This window comes from Protomyctophum bolini (assembly GCF_963924005.1).
Source record: "Protomyctophum bolini genome assembly, chromosome: 17".
NCBI classification, from domain to species: domain Eukaryota; kingdom Metazoa; phylum Chordata; class Actinopteri; order Myctophiformes; family Myctophidae; genus Protomyctophum; species Protomyctophum bolini.
Window position 1 is genome coordinate 7,834,910 of NC_137878.1, and position 18,741 is coordinate 7,853,650.

The following is an 18,741-nucleotide window of genomic DNA, read 5'->3' on the forward strand; positions in this document are numbered from 1 at the left end:
GGTCTTGAATGGGCTATATTTCAAAACCCATCCAACGTTACCAAACCAAACTCAAACCCTGCAACATGAGTGACCCATGCATGTGAACTTGGCCTACTGTCTGATGACTTGAGCCCAGTTTAACGCTACTGTCGACAGTCATACGGTATATAATGTAATTTATTAACGTTAGGTAATCAACACATTTGCCAAATGAGGCAACACCTAGGCTAGGCAGTAAGCTGCAGGCTATTAAAAAGGTGGAAGAGGCTAGACATATGATATTATTACTAGTCAGTGATCTCTGCCATTCCCATCATCCCATGCATAGAAGCTTAAGCGTTCAAGACATGACACGACTTGTAATAAACAGTCCAACATATGCTCTCAAAATCGTCATAAAATTTCCAAATGCACCGAATAAATAAAGCAGAGCGCTTGAAAGCAAGTTCGAGGTCCGCCACATCATGGTTTTACAAATTGTCTCGGTGTCCCGCGACATGTCCTGAGTGTGTACCCCATCGTAGAATGCAGTTAAAGACTCCAAAATTGTGTCGCTTTGAACTTCTGTGAAGACTGATCTGCTTCCAATTGATCTGACGCCAACATGTAGTCACTTGATTAATCCACACGTATTTTCATAACGATGTGAAATACATTTAAATCAACTTTGTGAAGTTCTGACAGATTTATTGGGGCAGAGCCCTTAAATCACTGCGCAGCTCCCCTCAGAATGAAGCTGATTGGTCGGGTATCACATGACGTACTATCGACTGGAGAGCATGCGCAGAGGTTACATTGCTGCAAGGGATCATGGGAAGCACAGAGGAGAAAAGTGGAGTTGCGATCAGAGCGGGCTGTATGGTCCTGTGACTGTCCCTTCACTTGTTGTAGCCTACTGGGAAGTTATTTTTGTACACTATGGATTCGTTTTACGCACTTTTATTATTTTAATTGCCAGGCGAATTAACTATTAAGCTCAACCAGACATCATTGCAGTCAGAGCTAATTTAATTTAATTTTCTTTGACCCATTCTTTGTTTTAAATGTCATAAATATTGGGTGGAATGGAAAAATCTGTCTTGCATATTGACACAAAATAAAATAATAGGCTACAGGTTTTCTTTTTTAATATTTTTGTTTTTGTGTACCTTATAGTGAATACAGAAATTAGGCACCAGGCTCAAGGGAAAGTGTAGACTGGTTGAGATAAGTTTATTTCATCAGTTCATCGATAGATCCACTTTCAACTAATTAATCAAGTCATAGATTTACAGAATTACCCACAATTACAGCACATAGGCCTACAGTTTATTTTGTAGACATTTTAATATTTCTCTATTTTAAGAAAGAAAACTAATTTAATTATCCTATCCATTTATTAGCCTATATGCAAAATCCATAGACTATATCCAAAAGTAATTGCAAATGTGCAATTATGTTATTGAATTGAGGTGATGCTTATTATTAAATTACATTTATTTTACCCTAATTTATTATTAGGTATACACATTTTTCTTCTAATTGGAGTTATACATTTATATTGAAAATGTACGTTTTGTTTGTATGATAAGAATTATTCTGTGCCAACTGCCAAATATACCAAACATATTTTGTAACTAGTCAGCCACCCATGCCAAACATTTCACATGGGCCCAATTGATTAAATAATAATAATAATTCCCTGACAATAAACATTTATTTTATTTAAATTCATACACAACAATCCTCTAAATTAGTAATAATTAGTAATAAAACATTAAATAAAAATAAAACATCAATTGAATTATAGACCACAAGGCAAATTCATTTTTTGTTTTGTTTGTTTATATCCAGTTTGAATGAGAATGGTTGAATTTGAAGAGGCTTTCTCCATGCTGCACCCTCTCTCCTGCGGAGCTCCGTCTCCCAAAGTGCAAAACAACCAACTGACGACCCATTCCGCTGAGAGCCACGGCTGCCGCTTGATTGACATCCACATTTGGCCAATGAAACACTCGCCTCAGCATACGAGTCTTTCTATTCGTCCGTTGCTGTGAATACGAAGGGACTGCTTCGGCCTATCAGGGGAGGGTAAATTACTATAACGTTTCTGGCATACTCCGTGGCGCCCCGCAGCGGAGACATATGGGATCAATTGGATTGGTCACTATTCTGCAAAATGAGTCGTTATAATGAAAAATGCCATGCACTTTTCTTTCCTTTATTTCTTTCCTTTTCAATGCGGGCCTTTGTTTTACATTGATGGAATAAACAGACCTTCTCAACATTTTGTGTCATGTAGTACAGGAAATTGAGTGGCCATGTCCCAGGCTCCATTTCAATTTGTGCCGTTTCTGCAGTTTCTTCCATCTGTTTTACCAGAGTAATCAGTAATTCCTTTATTGACACAAACAAATACCTACTGTTTTCATTACCATGCACTTCCACGCAACAGAAAATATTACTCGATGATAGGCTATACTATAGATTAATTAATTGTGTTTAACTCGCATTCAACAACTGCCTGTAACGCAGTAACAGTCAATAGCTGCTAATACAGTTTTGACCACTTGAAGGCGCTACTGGCCATAACAACACTACAACAAGGCCCACGTTGGTTTGGCCTTAAACAAGATATATACAACAGTAAACCAGTGTTCACTCTGCATGGGCACATCTTTCAAACTGAATGGGACTATTAATATATGACCAATAATCCATTTTGACTCAAAGAGTCATATAAGTAGGCCTATACTTCAACCTATTAGGAAAACCTTCTAGACTGTATAGATCTTGACTTCAAACTCATATTTTCTTGCATTAAACTCGCTCTCTCTCACTCACATACTCACATACGCACGCACGGACGCGCGCACGCGCGCACACAGGCTCTCAACCCCAGGAGAGTGCCGAGGTTGAAGGGTCCGGCGGTTGGGTGAGGCGTTGACAGGACGTTTCTCAGTTGCGAGGCGGTTGTGGATTTGATGTCAGAGGCTGAGATGGGCCGCCTTGATAAAGCTGGTCTGGCGCACAGAGATTGGCAGCCTTCTCCCTGAAAAAGAAAACAGATAGGCCCTACATAAACAGATGAAAATGGCCCTGGCCGCGCAGAAAAAACAGCCCTGTACGATATGTGACCTGGTTGCGTTGGAATGATATCAGATCACACTGTACACACACACACGCAGGCCAAGCACACATATTACAACATGTGCACACATGCCCACTCACATGTACACATCACAGTCACACGCACGCACGCACACACACACACACACACACACACACACACACACACACACACACACACACACACACACACACACACACACACACACACACACACACACACACACACACACACACACACGCACACACACACACACGCACAATACTGTATATACACCAAGAGTGATAACATGCTTGCCAGATCTTTGTGAGGCATCAAGGCTCTGTTCCTTCAAATTATAAAACATCAATACTGGAAACAGAACAATATGTGTTGAAACATCGGAGAAATCTAGCTATTAATCCCCAGTGTATGACTAATACCCCTTTTATGCCTATAAAAGCGAAGCGATGACCTGGGAAAGACCCCATGTTTGCTGTTGGTGCATGCACTGGTTTACCCGGGCCAGGGTTATTCAATTTACAATTTAGGCATTTAGCAGACGCTCTTAATCCGGAGGCATGAGAGCCATTTACAGTAAGAGAGAACAACACAAGGTAATACATCAAACGCATGCAAAAAGTCACCCAGGATCATAAGTATAAGCTATAAGAACACTATAACATCCGTGGAAACAGTAGAATATCTACACTGAAACCATATAAGTATGCACTATACTGACTATAGAATGCTATGTCTACATAATATGCGATCTAAATTTAGACCATTTAGATATAGCATTGTAGCCTTTTGCATGCTGCAAGGTTGTCGAGGCTAGGGCAAGTGCTACGGCAATCAGTATAGGTATGAAAGGGGGAACATGATAGGTTACTGTGTACTGTATGTACAGTATAGCCTAAACACAGGTTCTGATCACGGAAACCTCATGTAAGGCACGCTATATACGGAATCTAAGCATTTTTCTGTCCCTGTATACCCTTTTTTCTGCGTTTGAAGGAAGCATATAATATGCACCCACCCACTCTATGCTCGCAGCAGAGCTTAGATATTGTGTCTACTTCACTAATGGACTGCTCACCCGTCTCCCTTTGAATCCCCCCCCCCAACCCACCACCCGCCCCCCCCCCCCCCCCATCCTTTTTCTCTCTCATATCATATCCATGTTTTCCCCTGGGGTCTGATTAAAAGCCTCTCTCCAGCCAGGTTGTGAGGGTAGAAGAAGGGAGGAGAGCAGAGAGAATGAGGGGGTGGAGGGGGTGGTGATGGTGGACAGTGGAGGAGAGTGATCCTTATTACCCCATATGTCTGGACTGAGGAGGGTGCAGAGAAAGGGTCCTCTTCCAGCTAATCAATAGAGATACCATCCTTCTGCTCTGCCTCTCCCTCTCTCTCTCTCTACTCTCTCTGTTTGTCTCCTCCCTCTCTCTCTCTCCCCCTATCTCTCCTACACTCCAGACTCTCCCATTAGAGATAATGTGTCTGGTATTGACACTCAGTGGCGAGATCTGGCCTCCAAGCGCTATATACGACAGAAATACAGCGTGATCTTCACGTGTCAAAACCCCACGCTCGGCTATATAGAACAACCTCGAGTCATTGGCTCATTGTTTAACTTCATGGCTGACCTGAGATCAGATTCATACGAGGTTTCCACTGGACACACACTGGTCTGATTAACCCATTCTGACCTGAGATCAGATTCTGAAAAATGTCAGTCGTTCTTCGAATTTTTCAAAAATAGCAGACCTACAAGCTCGTATCGCGCCACTCGGTGGCGCGCTATGAGCTTGTAGATCTGCTATTTTTCAATAGCTAAAGCATAACATGATGCCAACACCAAAATGGGTGCCCGGTCAGAATGGGTTAACTTGGCTGACAAAGCAACGTGTTCCTATACATTGCTGATCGATCGTAAGGATTCACACAGTATATAGAGGCATGCAGGCAATGGCATTGCATGAGGAAGGCAAATCGCATGCTTTGGGCGAAAACACTGCCCGTTCGGGTTGTGTTCAGTATAGACCTCATCATGGCGACGATGAATATGCTTATATGCACAACATTAATGATTAATAACATTATAGCCCCAGAGAGGGAACGCTGTCGGGGTGCATTTGTGATCAGGCACGTGCACACATAGACTTCAGTCCCTGCCCTTTTGCCCGTCTGTAAATGAAACTGCCCTCTCTCCAGCCCAGACCTTGAATGCAGTATTTAAGGTCCAAGGTTCTACTTTATTGTTAACATCTTGTGTACACAGGTACAATAAGAGTAAAACTTATTTTAGTTATTAGGCTTCCTTCCGGACAGTGCAGCAGCATATAGCGTAACATTCGAAACAACAAAAACACAGCATAAACAAAGGGATAGAATAAAGATTGCAAGAAAGAGCAATGGCGGCCGCGTGCCATAATCAGCATTCAGGAGAATTGCCCCTTTTTCCGAACTCTGAACGCATGCTTTTTTTTAGCGTTGAAATAATTCGTGTAGAAACCCAGGGTCGTATACGCCACATCTCCAGTATAGCTAAAGAGTTGTGTGCCTCGAAAATAGCCGATCTACAACAAGTTGAGAGCTTGTATAGATCGGCAATTGTCGCAATCTTTTGGCTAAAACTGCCCCTTTTAGGTTATTTCAGCCCCTGCCGCTCTATGACGTTCTCTGCACGCCGCTGTTTTTGCGATGCAACTGAGAGACAAGCTGCAGGCCCCGGAACGCGCCATTGTTGACGAGGCGGGGAGGGGGAGAGAGATGGTGGTGGTGGGGGGGATCAGGCCCTATAGTCTCCTCTGGCCCTATAGCCTTGAGGGTCGTGTGGGTGTCACTCCTCCGCGGGGCCGCGGGGCCTTCAGACACCAGAGCCGGAAACTTCTGAGAGATGCCTGTGGGGTGACTGCGGCAAGGACGACCTCCGACCCCATGACACGGTGACCCCCGGGGGTTATACCGAAAGGGAGGGAGGGGCTGCTGCTGGCGCTGCTATGGGAGCAGGGGTTGTAATTGATGTGGTCGAAGGAGCTGGCCTGTAGGGTGTGTGTGTGTGTGTGTGTGTGTGTGTGTGTGTGTGCAGGCCAGGCCCATGGTGGGAGGAGGGAGCGAGGGGAAGCCGCCTGAGGCCCCCGGAGGTGGGAGTGTAGTGGGGTATAGCAGATGAAGGCCTATGGGGTTCTGTGTCCATGGGGTGAGAACGGTCCGCTATAACGGCGTAATCCGGTCTGGACCTGATGTTCTGGTCTGATTCTGGTGTCTATATAGACCAGTGTTGATTTTTGACAGCAAATTTTGATTTTAGTTTTAGTCATAGTCTCTGGAATAGTTTTCATTTGGGTTTTTTAGTCACATTTTAGTCACCTGGAATGTTTTAGTGTCCAGTTTATGTTGACTAAATATCCTGTAAAAATCTACAGTTGATTTAGTCGACTCAAATGACTTACACTTATGTTACACAAAACATAGCCAATCTGCTATTGCCGATCTGCTATGTTCAGCATGCGACCAAGTGTAAAATGACTTATACTGGATCTCTTGTTCACTATAGTCCAGTTTGTATTTGTTGACGAACCTATAATACCAAACCAAATTGTCCAATATATTTAGTCTTATAGTTTCAGTCATCATAGCTTAGTTTTCATTTAGTTTCCATTCAGTTTTCGTCAGTGAAAAAAAAAGGCAGTCGACATTCAACATTTTTTGTCACAGTATTAGTCGATGAAATCAACATACTGCGCTACAGACAGGAGAAGCTACTCGTTAGCAGAGGCGTTGCAGGTGGGTTAACACATCCAACCCTACAGACAAAATATAGACACAAACATACTGGTTTACTAAACTGGAAAGAGAATGTTTCAAATACGTTGCAGCTGCTGGACTTTCACTATTGGCTCTCCACTATATATACACCCGCCTTGAACATCTGACTCGGCCAGGTATTTAAGTTATCGGGACTTTTACTTCAACAGTTCAAGTGACCTCTATTTCCAAGAGAGACTCTAATTAGTAATTACCCGTGATCTTTTGTACTTTTCTCTGTAATCAAGTAATCAGAATTGGAAAGGATCACACAGCCCCCATGTGTGTCTTTGTTGTTCTAATCCTTGATTTATCCATATACAGACACACACACACATGCAGCTTAAAAGTAGCCTCGCACTATTATAAAATGGTCCCTTTTGAGGTGCTTGTCGGTAAAAGTGAACCCTTTGGTTAGTTTCTTTCTTGGCAAGCGAGTCACAGTTGTGCTTTTTTTTTTCACTTGGGGGATCAAAGGTCACCGTGAATTGCTGGAGTCTGGAGAGGAGGGCCGAGCGGGGGGGCAATGGCTGACAGATGTTTACAGAGGCCTGACTGCACCTCTGTGATCATGAGAAAGGATCTGCGAGTTTGTGTGTGCGCGTGCGTGCATGCGTGTGTGCGTGTGTAACTCTGTATATATGTGTGTCTGTTAGTGTTTGCATTTGCGTTCATGTGGGTACAGTATTTGTATGTGTAGCACATACATGTAATTAAGGTCTTACATACACATGTACTTTAGGTATGCTTGTGTATACGGGTGAACGTATAGTGCCTGTGTGTGTGTGTGTGTGTGTTTGCAATGCATGCGTATGTACAGTGTGTGCATGTCTCTTTGACTGTATACTGTATATGTGTGGACATATTGTGCGTATACCTGCCGGTGCATGTGTGCAACACGCATGAATGACGTGTGTATCATTGCACGGCGCTTAACCCATTTTGCACGGGAACCCATTTCGGTGTTCAGCATCATGTCATGCTTTAGAGCTAATGAAAAAATAGCAGATCTACAAGCTCATATAGCGCGCCACCGAGTGGGGCGCTACGAGCTTGTAGGTCTGCTATTTTAGAAAAATCGAAGAGCGACTGACAACATAGAAGACATTTTTATAGAATCTGATCTCAGGTCAGAATGAAAACTCTCAGGATGTAGAAGATATTTTTTAGAATCTGATCTCGGGTCAGAATGGGTTAATCATTACCCCCTATCCACAACCCCCCCCGCCCTCCCAGTCTACCCCATGCTCCATCCCATCCAGCCCCAGCATATGCAGCCTTGGGGACAGGCATTGAATGCACCCTCTTTGCTTGTGTCGCCCCCCAAAAAACAGCCAAACAGTGGGCTGCCCTGTCAGCCTTCTTGGCCCCCTTACCCTAACCAGATGGCCCAGGTCTCTCTCAGCAGGGGCCCCGCATGCATGCTAGGGCCCGGTGGGTTCTGTGTGGGCCTCCTATATACACCACCGATCCCCCCCCCCCTCCTCCTCTCTCCGGTCTGAACCAGCAGCAGGACTGACTGGATCTCATTCACACACAGGGGGATTCCATCCACCCCGCAGCACCCTTTTTCTAAAGCAGGCCCGCTCGCTCGCTCTCGAGTTACCGGCAGTCTCCGACGTTGGATCGTGTCGAAGCTGTTATTTTAAAGATCTGGGGTTGAGGAGGAGGAGAGAGAGAGAGAGAGGAGGGAAAATTGCCCCCGATGTGTGTACGGAAAGGAGGAAAAAGGGTGAGAAGAGAGAGATTCATATCTTTTCCCCCGTTCGTCCCCGTTGCGGCTCTTGAGGTTTCTATATACCCGTGGCTTGTTGTCACGCCATTAAACGTAAACATGTCCATCCGATGCTTTCTAAACACGCTTTAAAGGTAAACACTAGTGGTGACGGTGAATATCGTTGATTCATGTTCGAGTCAGTGTACCGACATTTGTCAACGTGTCAATGCATGGCTAATATAGTTGTAGACCTGCACGTTGTGCTGTATGTCATTATATATTTTTATTTCCTTTTTTGATTTGAAGTATTTCAATAACTCTACGTTTAAGTGTCACGCTGACATATATCTCTTTTTTACCAATCAATGTTTTTCCTATGATGGCTTTTATCTAAAAGTCCAAATCACCACTGCTTTCCTTGAGCTGTTATAGCTATAAGAATCGAGCCAGGCACTAAAATACGGGCAGTTTTCAAACCTCTTTCGCAATTCTCTATATACTCCTCGAACCGAGGGACTATTTACGTGATATGAGTAGTAAAACGCTCATATGAACGATGATGACCATCAATTTGCCACGTTTCACTGAAAGAAAACAGAGGGGGGGGGGGTTGTGAGGGAAAGGCTTTGGCACCGAGCACAGGTTCCCCCCTCCGCAATCCAAGACTGATGCCTTGTTATATGCCTACTGAGAAAGTTTAGTTAACACAGTGCTAATCCCCAAGATTTCTGTGTGGAAAAAAACAGCAAAATAATTAGCAAACAAACAAAAAAACCTCATCGGAAAAATCTGCCCCGCCAGCTAAATCCGGTTAATAGGGAATTTGCAATTTTTAGCATGTTACGTTTCGCTTGGATTTAATTGGTTCGCTCTGATAAGGGTTGGGGGGGGTGAGGTGTGCGTGGCCGTGATTCGAAACGACATGTTGCAAAACCAGGCCTAAACTAACCTTTTCTAGACGTGCATACACAAAGTCATGAAGGTTGTGACAAAGAAATGAGAGTAAAATTCAATAATGTATAGAATAGAAAAGGAATAGAGGGCTGTATTTTGCGTGTCTTATAAGTACCAGGTCTTATTCCCTAACTTGAGTAAACTAAAGACCTGGAGGCGTGATCAATGCTCTTTGGCCTGCACTCAGAATAGCCAAATGGCATTGATCACGCCTCCAGGTCTTTAGTTTACTCAAGTTAGGGAATAAGACCTGGTACTTAAGACACGCAAAATACAGCCAAGAGTATCTAATAGGCGTGGTATAGTGCCTCTGTTCGTTTTCATCAGAAAAAGCACAAAACTGTCCCCACAAACCAATTTGAAAGGGACCAATATTGTGGCGTGTCATGAGCATGTGTAGATCTGCTATTTTTGTCGAAGAGATTCGGGGCTGTATTTTGCGTGTCTTAAGTACCATATGGTCTTATTACTTAACTTAAGACCTGGAGGCGTGATCAATGCCATTTGGCTATTCTGAGTGTCCAAAGAGCATTGACCACGCCTCCAGGTCTTAAGATAAGTAATAAGACCTGGTACTTAAGACACGCAAAATACAGCCCCATATGGTGTAGTAGATACTTGTGGACCAAGTATAACGCCACCTGGAGGTGAAAGGCATGCTTGACCACACCAATACTTGTTCTTCTATACTGCATCTCTCTGTTCTGGAGACATGACCAAATTGCCCTTGATTGTGACATTGACCTTTGACCTTTCCGACATAAGAGAGTAATCATCTCAGCCTCCTGCTCACTCCCACCATTATGTTGAATCAAAATCCGCCCACAGACACATGCAGACACACAAATCAAACTCATATAACGACTCATATATTCAAACGAAAGCTCAAGTTTAAAAATGTCTACTTATTTTCCTTCTCCGATATCTATTGGAAATGATTGTAATATTTGGTGAACGGAACTACAACATCGTTGGAGTGTGTGCGCGTGCGTGCGTGCGCGTGTGTGTGTGTGTGTGTGTGTGTCTGTCTGTCTGTGTGTTGCAGTTTCACAGGGCTGTGGCTAATGGAGTGCATCACTGAAAAAGTTATCTGCTGTGGTAATTCATGAAGTGGGAGCGGGAGTGAATGACCTTATCATCTCCTGACCTCACGACCCCAACTCGTCCCTCTTCTCTTCCAGACACCCTGCTTTATACCTCTGTCTGTCTCCTATACCAAAGAGACACCCTGTTTTATAACTCTGTCTGTCTCCTATACCAAAGAGACACCCTGTTTTATACCTCTGTCTGTCTCCTATACCAAAGAGACGCCCTGCTTTACCTCTGTCTGTCTCCTATACCAGTGGTACCAAAACTTTTTCATGTCAAGGACCCCCACAACCACTTAAACTTCAAGGACCCCCCCCCCCCCAGTTTGACATGCATTATTCTACTACGGACCCCTATCTCTGCGACCCCAATTTATATTGTAAAATCAATGTTAATTTAACTCTGAGAGTGTACAAATGGACAGATGGTACATTTGTACAGAGTTACAGAATACAGACCCATAAGGGTCCATTTTGTTCATAACTGTCATTTAGCTGGGTGGGGACCCCCCCATGGAACTCCCTCAAGGACCCCTGGGGGTCCCCGGGCCCCACTTTGGGAACCACTGTCCTATACCAGCACACCGATTGATTGATCCCACACATCAAGGACAGGTTAGGCTAGGCCTAACCTAACCTAACCCAGCTCGCTCTCTCCATATTCAAAGTGACCCCCCTGGGCTAGGTACATCTGCACATATTATTCACACAGCACTACCTGAGGTAATAGATGTCCCAAATTCCCAATACACCTTTTTCGTTCCCGATCCGATCCCGATATCACATTTTCTGTGTTAGCCGATACCACTACGGAATAGGCCTATACCGATACCAGAGAAAGATATTTACAAAACGTATTTTGAAGTCCACCGAACGGAAGTCAAGGGTTGACATTCGTCTAACTTCTGTTCGTCGTCGTCGTCGTCGTCACATATGCTACGCTAAGCTTTGACCGTTCGGCGTTCGCGCTGCGTTGCATTCTTCACACGTTGGACTAGTAGGGAACCGCGCGGAACATGTGACAAAAGCTATCTATAGCTATATATCTCGTGTTGTGTTTATAGCAGACTCCTCACTCAAACGTATATACAATACACTTGCAGTTTGGGCAACTCCAAAGCAAACTCCACATGCCCCAACATTCTATTTACCTGCCATAGTGTCAACCCCTTATACCCCTGCGTAAGGGGTTGACACTTGTAAGCATTTTGTGCTTTAATCATACACACACGCGCGCGCACGCACACACACACACACACACACACACACACACACACACACGCACACACACACACACGCACACACACGTACGTAGACGCGCACACGCACAGATACGCACACAAATGAGCACACGCATACAAACCTCTCCTTTATATACATTGCCCCTCTCTCTCTCTCTCTCTCTCTCTACTTCACCCACCATTTAGAGTGGCACACACACACACACACACACACACACACACACACACACACACACACACACACACACGCGTTATGGAGCGTGCGGCAGCCACACAGTCTTTGTTTGTGAATGGCGACGCGGGAGCTCCTAAAGGGAGACCGGGGTGGGGGGGTTATAAATGGAGGATTTTCAGCTTGTTAACACATTCTGACCTGAGATCAGATTCATACGAGGTTTCCACTGGACACACACTGGTCTGATGAACCCATTCTGACCTGAGATCAGATTCTAAAAATGTCAGTCGTTCTTCAAATTTTTCAAAAATAGCAGACCTACAAGCTCGTATCGCGCCACTCGGTGGCGCGATATGAGCTTGTAGATCTGCTATTTTTCAATAGGTAAAGCATAACATGATGCTAACACCAAAATGGGTGCCCGGTCAGAATGGGTTAAACGGAGCATTAGAGGGCTTGTGACTGGGAGTTGTAGGCCGTAAAACCAAACGGTTCGACTGCACTCATGTTTTAGTGCATTGGCTCACGGGCTGACAGCTTTGCTGTTTTGGGTGTCGTTTTGGGCCATGCTTTAATCCATTCTGACCTGAGATCAGATTAAAAAAAAAAAAAAAAGTCTTCTACATCCTGACAGTTTTCCATTCTGACCTGAGATCAGATTCTATAAAAAAAAGTCTTCTACATCCTGACAGTTTTCCATTCTGACCTGAGATCAGATTAAAAAAAATGTCTTCTACATCCTGACAGTTTTCCATTCTGACCTGAGATCAGATTCTAAAAAATGTCTTCTACATCCCGACAGTTTTCCATTCTGACCTGAGATCAGATTCTATAAAAAAAAGTCTTCTACATCCTGACAGTTTTCCATTCTGACCTGAGATCAGATTCTAAAAAAAATGTCTTCTATACGTCAGTCGCTCTTTGATTTTTCAAAAACAGCAGACCTATACAAGCTCGTATAGCGCGCCACTCGCCACGCGCTATACGAGCTTGTAGATCTGCTATTTTTCAATAGCTATAAAGCACGACATGATGCCGACGCCTAAAAGGGGTTCCCGCGCAGAATGGGCTAAGGGGCCATGCTTTACGCCGCTCATTTGGCACCAGGGTGCTTTTCACAGGACCCACCGGAGGTAGGGAGAGAGAGAGAGGTAGAGAGAGAGAGAGAGAGAGAGACCCTGTATGGAAACTCACCCCCACCCCCCCCCCCCCCCCCAGGGCCCCCACGCCAATCTGAATGAGATAAAACAGCGGCGTGAAGGAGGAATGCAAGGCGATATATATATCCCATTCTGACCTGAGGTCAGATTCATACAAGGTTTCCACTGGACACACACTGGTCTGATTAACCCATTCTGACCTGAGATCAGATTCTAAAAATGTCAGTCGTTCTTCGATTTTTCAAAAATAGCAGACCTACAAGCTCGTAGCGCGCCACTCGGTGGCGCGCTATGAGCTTGTAGATCTGCTATTTTTCAATAGCTAAAGCATAACATGATGCTAACACCAAAATGGGTGCCAGGTCAGAATGGGATATATATATATATATATATATATATCACGCTCTAGCAGTTTCATCTCTGCCTCGGAGGAGAGAATCTCTCTCACTCATTTTTTCTGTCTCGCGTTTTTGTTTTTCATCTGCGTGTTGTTACAGGCGGCCGGCCGGGAGGGATCCGAGCCAGATGTTGAAGTTAATTGAGTTAGCGGCGGCTATAGATATAGGCCCTATGATTTAGCTATTGCAGTTCCTCAGAAACATACTGTTATGTTTTTGGGGGTTTTGAAATCTCATGCATGTCTGAGGTCTTTGCAGATGTATGTAGTCTCTCAGAGACACACAGATACACAGTCACACACACACACACACACACACACACACACACACACACACACACACACACACACACGCGTGCGTGCGTGCCCGCGCCAGTGCACTTACACGCGTCTCTTTCAAGGCCTGGAGGTAATTTTCAGGGGTGCTTAACACATTCTGAACGGGAACCCATTTTGGTGTTTAGCATCACGTTATGCTTTAGCTATTGAAAAATAGCAGATCTACAAGCTCATATCGCGCCACCGTGTGGCGCGCTACGAGCTTGTAGGTCTGCTATTTTTGAAAAATTCGAAGAACGACTGACATTTTTAGAATCTGATCTCAGGTCAGAATGGGTTCATCAGACCAGTGTGTTGTCCAGTGGAAACCTCGTATGAATCTGATCTCAGGTCAGATTGGGTTAACTGATCTAAGCCGCAATAATGATGTCCGCGTGTGGACATATTTTCATATTTTCAACAAAGTATCTCCCTCCTCCCCGTCGTCTGCTTTCCATACAGCTTTTTTCGCGGGCCCACCTCACTCTCGTCTGGAAAAACATCATCACGCTGAGCTACAGGGTGTGCATGGGGGAGGAGGACAGATCAGAGAAAAGAAAAGAATAAAAGAAAATGGAGAGGCAGGGGGTGTGGGGGGGGGGGGTTGAAAGAAACATGAAGGAGAAAAGTTGTAGTTCTCAGCCAGCAGCTCAGTGCTTGTTCAGCGTATACTGTCTATCGTTTACTATATACTTCTGGCACAGTGCAAATATACTGTATATCTAGTATTGTTAACTCAGCAGAGACCTGCACACAAACACAGCTCAGACCTTATGGCTGAGGTGAGTAAAGTCACAAGTATATATAAGCCTATACTGTCCCCTCCCTCGACATTATACCATCAAGGTGTTCTAGAGCATGGGTTCCCAACCTTTTTATACTGAATTATACCCACCATAATAACTGATGTTAAAATACAGGAGCATAAATACCTGCCCTTTTTGTTCGAGTCCTATGAGCCAATAATGCTGCTGCTCTGAAAATGTGATCCCTAATCAGCACAGCTGATGCTGTCATGCTCATTAAAGCATTTCAACCAATTGTTTGGTCGGAAGAACTAAATATTTCATTCCACTTTTTTCTAATTTTTTGGGAGCTCACTTACCACCACTATAGTACCAGTGGTGGGGGGGGGCCACATGCGGCCCTCAGGTTATCGGAATACTGATATATTATTGGTTTCAGCTGTTACAATTCCAACCACGCAAACATGACCCGCTTTAATTACTTACTTCAGTCTATATTAGTATAGCTGAATGACTATAGTATTAAAATGTTACCGTTTTTGTTTCATGTATTGTATATTTAGTTCATAAAGTTAACACAACTATATAACTAAATGCAGTTGCATTCAAATATAGCAAAAAACAGCAGATCTACAAGCTCAGAACGCAATGTGTAGCCCAACACAAACAGTCTGCGAACGCCGCGCGTCAAAACAGCCGCCTCCGTTATTTTTCGATGAACCTATCCCACACCGACGCGCGTTCACGCCTCGCCTGACGCTTCCGATACACCTATTTTCCAGGCGTTGTCGCGCTGTGCACCCGGTATGTGTTGGGCTTTACCCTCTGGAGTGAGTGTGGAAATATAGTGTACCCTCTCCATCGTCAAAGTTGCCCACCTGTTGCCCACCTGCCCCCCTGTTCTAGAGCACTGCATGGTTCCCAAACAGTGGGCCGGGACCCATTTGTGGGTCACGGACACATTGTTACGGGTCCCTATATTTTTGGTTTCCTATACATTTAGTTTGAATTATTATTATTTCAAAACATTTACAAAAAAAACATTCCCAAAAAAAAAGCTAGTCAGCAAAAGTGTTCAGTAATTTCATCAAGAAATCAAAGAAAATAAATCCCATAAATATTAGAAAACAAATATTGTTTGTGAGCCTGTATAGAGCCTGTAGATCTGCTATATTCTCACTATAGTTTGGGTCTCGTTGGAGAGAGACGTCGCATTTCTCTTTTGGGGTCACGGGCTAAAAAAGTTTGGGAACCGCACGTGTTCCAGCCAAACAAAACGTTGAGAACCGCTTTTCTAGAAACCTAGAGCGCATTAAGGCAGTTCATCCACTGCGGGCTCCTTATAGGTGGGACGGCGGTGGTGGTGTGTGATTTTATGACCCGTTCAATACTGTATATATAATATACAGTATATTCCTCTGTTTGTATAACACACTAGAACGTGTCGTGCAATGCTATATATAAAGCTGGTGGTGTTGTCGTCGTGTTCTCTGCGCGCGCGCGCACACACACACACGCACACACACACACACACACACACACACACACACACACACACACACACACTGGAGACTGACCACTTGGGTGGTCAACCCAAATCACAACAGTGTGTATAGGAGTGTGAAGTGGGGCATTGCTGTAAAAGGGCAAATATAGGGCTTCATATATATATATATATATATATATATATATAGGCTATTGTAAAAAAAAGAAGTTATTACAACATCTTTCTCACCCTCTGAAAGACATAGATTCATCCGACTTGCTGGTGGTGGATGTAACCATGCATAAACAACAACAGTATAGTATATATCCATGGCAACCAGGCCCCAAACATTCCCATAGTCAGTGTATAGAGCGGAGTGAGGCATCTAAAGAATCCCGGGACCACCGCCACGTGTGAGACCTCCCGTCTGCGTCCGACAGGAGAACGCCGTCACCCTGAAAGAGAGCGACGGAGACAAGAGACATTCAACAGTCGGCCCTTCTTCTGCAGAAAGACTATTCTCTCTCTCTCTATGCCCGCGTCAACTGGGGCCGCCTTTGATAGCTGGTAATTGTGAGCATTAAACTATACTACCTGTATTGGAATATGCATGGCCTCAGCCATGCCCTAATTGAGTGACATAACATTTATCTGCGTAAGCATATTGACAACCATGACATGATGGTCCAATACCGTATCAGAGGGACGGACAGTATACATACATGCTATAGTTCCTGCTCATTCTGTTCTTCCATAATAGGGACGTCATATAGATCCACTGTTCTTATACTGTATACAATCCTCTGTGTGTGTGTGTGTACTAATAAACTTTAGAATGTATGTGCAATGCATCGCTATGTGTTGGCCACATGCATGTTCTCCGCGCCCGTGTGACTCGACGGATCCTCACCCACCACGCCAAGGATTTTAGATGGAGACTTCTAGAGGCCTTAATAGGCTTAGATGATGGTATAGATATAGATCAGCGAAATCAACGACATTCCCCCCTTACGCTTGTTCTCGTGGTTCGACTCGTGCAGGCGATGACGGCGGTGCCGACGATGTGTGCCTATAATAATAGTGTCTCTGTAAGAAATATAACTTCTGTGTTTAACCACACGTTGTGCAAGACCTTTCTCCCGCAACCCCTCTGAACTCTGACATCTTCCCCTCGTGACCCCTGGTGTCTCTCTCAGAGAGAGAGAGAGAGAGACCACTAAGAGAGAGAGAGAGAGAGGGATCAAACTTCTGAGGTAGATAGGATGGGATGGGGGATGGGGGGGGGGGGGGGGGCATAGGAGCCGAGGAGAGGGGCTCCCACTCTAAGATGATACAGTCATCTGTCATCATAGTTGTCACGACGATATGGATCAACGGCTCCCATTTCCCCCATCTGTCGTGTGTGAGTACGTCTGTCTCTGTGTGTGTGTGTGTGTGTGTGTGTGTGTGTGTGTGTGCATCAGCGCAAATACCCCCCCCACACACACACACACACACACATGCAACACACATGCAAACACGACTATACACAACAACAAATATCTTAACATCTCAATGGTTTCACATGTGCGTCGAGCCAACCGAAATCCCTCGCCCGCGTGTTGCGAGGACCAATAGAGAGGAACAGAGTAAAGTGTACACACACACACACACACACACACACACACACACACACACACACACACACACACACACACACACACACACACACAGAGCACAGAAGTGTTCCTCCAGTTGACAGTCACTTCATCATTACTCACAGACAGCCCTTTTCTCCCCTTTGTTTCAGGGACCATGTTAAATTAGTTCAAAACAGATGGATCTTGTCTCGCTGCCAGAACTGTCTCAATGAGCGCAATGTGTGTGTCCCGCGAGTACGTGTGTGCGCGCGCGCACGCGCGCGCGAGAGAGAGAGAGAGAGAGAGAGAGAGAGAGCAATAGAAGATGAGAAAGAATTAATCTGCGTGCTGGTCTGCCTCTGTGTTTGTGTGTGCATGTACCATAGATTCATGCATTTGTACAGCTTTGCGTGTGTGCGGAGTGTGCGCACACGTGTGTGTGTGTGTATGTGTGTGTGCGTGTGCGTGTGTGGCCCGCTTTGCAACAGAGAAGTATACATAAAGATCTGCCTTTCTAGATTTTTCATCTCGGGTATAGCTTTACTGTCCAGCTGTCCTGTGTGTGTGTGTGTGGTTGCGTGTGTGCTCGCATGAGCATGTGTGCGCGCGGATGTGTTTGAATGTATTAGTGCAAACGTCTAGGCCTGTGTGCGTGCGCGTGTGTGTGTGAGCGTGTGCGTTCATCTAACTGTTCTGCAGTGCAGATGTCCTATGCTTGTTGTCATGCCAGTATAACAAGGGCTTTTGGACAGGCATTTGGGGAGCAGAGTTTATAGGAGAACAGGGAGGAGGGATTGGCAAACGCACGAGGTGCTATCCACAGGGAGTCAAGGTTGAGTCTGTGTGTGTGTGTGTGTGTGTGTGTGTGTGTGGACGGGTGTGTATGTGCATGATACGCAATCCACGGAAAGTGCGCCGTGCGTGCGTGCGGTGCAGTGCAGTGCGTGTGCGTGCGTGCGT

General features: G+C 44.8%; 1 long non-coding RNA gene across 1 annotated transcript in view; it reads right to left on the minus strand.

Moving 5' to 3' along the window:
* Positions 1–1,510: 1,510 nt before the first annotated feature.
* Positions 1,511–18,741, minus strand: part of LOC308331453 — a 37,582-nt gene continuing 20,351 nt past the window's right edge. Inside the window, exon 3 of the long non-coding RNA XR_013965607.1 lies at positions 1,511–3,013. This is a non-coding gene — a long non-coding RNA (uncharacterized lncRNA). The remainder of the gene's footprint in view (positions 3,014–18,741) is intronic.